The sequence below is a fragment of the Stegastes partitus genome, unplaced genomic scaffold, assembly GCF_000690725.1.
Source record: "Stegastes partitus isolate 25-593 unplaced genomic scaffold, Stegastes_partitus-1.0.2 Scaffold371, whole genome shotgun sequence".
NCBI lineage: Eukaryota > Metazoa > Chordata > Actinopteri > Pomacentridae > Stegastes > Stegastes partitus.
The window spans coordinates 146,628-151,414 of record NW_007578102.1 but is presented as its reverse complement, the minus strand read 5'-3'; positions in this window follow the sequence as shown (position 1 = coordinate 151,414).

Here is a 4,787-nt window from a genome sequence, read left to right as displayed (position 1 = left end):
GGGAGGTTTTCTATCAGTCATCTTGTGCTGCTGTGATTATGCTGAATTATCAAAAATTCAAAGTGTTTATTGTCACATGTACAGTTTGGAAACATGTTTATTTTCTCCAACATGTCCCTTTAGGGGCTCCGTAGGTTTCAGTCCCTGCAATGGTATTAAAGAAAATGATTCTGAATTTGTTTTTTAACTACTAACACCCCTTTGTCGACAAACAGGCCACATTTGTCCTCACAACTATGCATCTTTTCATGTGTCCACTGTTGGCCCCTGGTTAACTTTTGAAAGGTTTACAAGAGAACAAATTCACAACCAAATTCCAGCTACTCTACTCCAGCCGTGTACAACAACTGTCTCAAAACTCCGTCACACATCTTCTTCTTCTTTTTTCACTTCATCATGAATAAGGCCGGTTTAGAAACACAGAGGCAGAGACAAGAACAAGCATGAGTTGGTTTTATCATGCAGAAAAATGCTCGATGGAGCATCTGTGATGATGTAGGAACTGAAACAACACCCCAAATGAGCCCCAACCACAACCACCTTATCCAGCATCCAATCAGTATCTCAGATGAACAGAACTGAAAACCAGACCTCATTTCCAGTCACCACCACAGTGACAACTGAACACAGACTTTGAAGTCATGAGAAAATATGAGAGTGTTTATGCATGTTTAAAGTTGTTTTCAACTTATAGTTATTTTTTATCAAAGTTATCTGAAAAGTAAGTTTGCTCTCTGCCACATGTGGCACATTTTGATGCAGCAGGAACTGGCATAGTGATGATGAGTTGATGTTCTTCTTGGAACACAGAGGTTCCAACCTCCTTACCTCCATGCAGCACCACAAATGTAGCCTGCTGCAGTCCTCTAGACTCTGACTATGGCCTGCCGACCCTCACCGACTTTGGGCTGAAGTTCAAGACTCTGGCTGAGATCTGTTCTCTTCCTACACCAACACCCAAACCGACACACACAGCATCAGGTGCTGTCCAAACCACACTTGATTTCGTAGAGCCAGTTTTTAAGTCCAAACTTGAGCACATTGTTGACACAGAGCAACCTGACAGTTATGTCATCCACTAACATCTTACAATCATCCATCAGTACTGGAAGCTCTGGCCCACCACCACTGACAGTTTCTCATTCCCAGGTTACTAACACCAGCCGTTCCTCTAACATTACTCATTCTGCTAAACTGCCTCGTCCACCTCAGTGTTGTGCGACACCACCAGCCCTGTACTGCAACCCATGAACCATGAAGTTCAACAACATCTACAGAACACAGTTCTGTTGGCAGATGGGTCCNGGTCAAAAACGCGTGGTCAATTTCTGGGGTCCAAACAACGGTCAGGAGGGTGGAGGTCAATGCAGTGAGTGGGGCTGCAACTTTGCTGAAGTTGTGAATGAACCGCCGGTAGAAATTGGCAAAGCCCAAAAAATATTGCAGTTGTTTGCGGTTCTCAAGTTGTGGCCAGTCCCTAACTGCGGTGAGCTTCTGGGGGTCCATGGAGATTACGTAACCCAGAAACGAGACAGTGGAGGGATGGAACTCGCACTTCTCAGCCTTGACAAATAGTCTGTTCTTCAGTAGCCTTTCCAGAACCAAGTGGACATGGCTGACGTGTTCTTCTTGGGACCCGGAGTAAATGAGGATGTCGTCGAGATACACGAACACAAACCTGCCAATCATGTCCCGAAGGACATCGTTGATCAAGTTCTGAACGACTGCTGGTGCATTCGTGAGTCCAAACGGCATCACTAAATGCTTGAAGTGGCCTAATGGGGTGTTGAAAGCAGTTTTCCGTTCGTCTCCCTTTTGAATCCAAATCAGGTGGTAAGCATTTGTTAAGTCCAGTTTAGTGAACACTGTAGCCCCATGTAGCGGAGTGAATGCAGACTGATGAGCAGGAGGGGATAAGTGCTCTTAACAGTGATGTTATTGATGCTGCCAAAGTCAATGCAGGGGCGAAGCATTTTACCTTTTTTTCATGCACAAAAAAGAAGCCAGACCCCCACCAGAGACAATGAAGGACGGGTGATTCCGGCATTGAAGGAATCCCTGATGTAAGTCTCCATGGCCATTTGTTGTAGTTTGGAGAGATTGTAGAGTCTGCTGGTGGGAAATGGGGCTAAAGGCAGGAGATCTATAGCACAGTCATAGGGTCATAGGGCAGAGATAGTGCGTCGGAGGAGAAGAAGGGGCAAGAGAAAAAACTGGCCGGGACCATACAGAGCCGGAGGTGGAGGCCCTGACAGTAGCGCTTCCTGTCAAACTTACAGCCGCAAACACATTCCCACATCGGCATGTGAACTGTTGTGTTAAGTCTGAGTTCAGTTTGTCTAAAGACTCCATTTACACATTTCATTGGTCACAACGTCAGATTTATGGATTCTGTTGTTAGATGTTTTTGGCTGAGCCAAGAAAAGACATATAATGTCATTTTCCACAATCGATTATGCTATAAGTTGTTCAACGGTGGCCTCAGGGAAGCTTCATCAACGTGTAAAGAAAGACACATGTGACAGTGTGAGACCGAGTGACTGCATTCAATGCGAATCACAAACTAGACCGAGGAAGACAAACACTGCAGGTGTTAAAACATGGAGGACAAAGAAAAATAGGTGTTTCAATGCATGTCTGAGCAGCCTGGATACATGCATCAAACCACACACTTGTACATCTACACAAACCAAGCACTGAAAGCTGTACNTTTCCTCTTTGCTGTCATAGTCTATATGAATGCACGACCTCCTGGATGGCGTCATAAAGCAGCTCGCTGATGAAGGAAGGCCTGATGGAGCTGCACATCAAACTATCATTTACTCTTTATGCCGATTTTTCAAGTTATTCAGCATGCAGTAGATCTTTTTCTCATTTTAGACGCTATTGTTGAAAGTTTTGTGATTGTTATTAGCAACGAGCTCCAATATTGTATTTGGTTTTACTAATTAAACTCTGTGGTATCTTTTTCCCTGTGATGCTGTAATGCTTTGATGTGCATATTTTACCATGTTAGAAACTGTCTGTTTTCTTACTGATGTTTTAAATCATCCATCTATCCACCCATTATCTATACACCGCTTCATACTCACTAGGGCCACTAGAGCTGGTCCAAATACCAATCTCTGTTCTCTGAATATTCGGCCTAATTAATGACGAATATCCCAATTTTTATTTTTTATTTTTTGGGCTGGAAGTGGGCGGGATGCACAGGCAGCATTTGGCTACTAACACCAGTTTAGGTGTTAAGGTGGGGCGGGCACAGCGACCGAATATTGGGATATTCGGCCATTCGGGTCCAGCCCTACTAACCACCGAGCCACCTTGCAGCCCTGTTTTAAATCATGTCAGGTTAACCCTTCCATGCATAGAGGTCACTACAGTGTACAGCTATTCCAAAGCTCTTTTCTTGTATAAGCATGAGTTTTGATGGCATAGTTGCACATCAGCCACGACGGTGGATACTATTACATCATCTCATGCACTACCACTGATTGGCTAGCATTGGCTAACAAACACAGCCACAAATCACAGCGGCTTAGCATCTGTAGTTGTTACGGATCAGGTACAGGAACTCACGTGCAAACACAAGACATGGCAAACCACAAGCTCTTCTGAACACAAAATCTTTATCACAACAAATTAATTCAGAAAACAGAAATGTCGCAAACTATCGGACACTAAACTAACAGGCCTTCTGCTGACTCAGAGGGAACTACTATAAACAAGCGTAAGGCTGCGGGGACCTCTACTGGTCTGGCAAGCTGATTACACAATATTCAGAAAATAATAACTATACTTTCAGGAATACTAAACCTGGAATATGGAACTCAAAAACACGAGCGAGAAAAATGCTGGACTTGTTATTGACGGGTTACTTATGCAAAGACCTAGCAGAGGACCAGGGAACCTAACTGAGGGAAACTGGAGCGGAGGGTGAGCAGAGCTGGTGAGCGGCGTGGAGGAGCTGTTGTTGGTGGGTGCAGCCACTGCTGTGCAGAATCCAGGATGAGTCGGTGGAGACGGACGGAGGAGGGAACCAGACGCTGATGAGGATTGTAGGGAATGTAAACCAGCGGAGCAGAGCGGCGAGGAGGGTAAGGGATAGGAGTAAACGATCCGGCGTCGAGTGGTGAACTGCATCCAGCTTACGTGGCAGAAGAATGAATGGGATCCAGGTACACCACTCCCCGCTGCAGGTGAATTCACTCAGGTAATAATCCAATGACTGCACCCACAGGAATCTCAACACATGCCACGCTCACGCCCACGTAAGAGAGGGAGAGGGGAGACGAGGGGGAAAGAGAAAAAAACGGCAGAGACTATACAGAGCCAGAGGTGGAAGCCCTGACAGTACCCCCCCACGTCCATGCGCACCTCCTGGAGCGCATCTAAACTTCTGTGGGTGTCGTCTTTTAAAATCTCAGACGAGCGTGGGGTCCAGAATCTGGTGACGTGGGATCCAGCGTCTCTCTTCAGGACCATACCCCTCCCAGTCGACCAGGTACTGAAAACCATGCCCCTGCCAACGAACATCCAGGAGACAATTGACTGTGATGCCCGGTGCATCATCCACCATCCTGAGCGGTGGAGGGGGACGGACAGGGCGGGGGCAGGACACTGTCCCACACCGGCTTTACTTGAGAAATGTGGAGCGTAGGGTGAATCTTCATAGTAGCAGGAAGCTTCAGACAAACTGCACTGGGGTTGATAATATAGTCAATCACAAACAGGCCAACTAACTGTGGTGCCAACTTCTTGGACTCACCCATAAGGGCAAGTCTTTG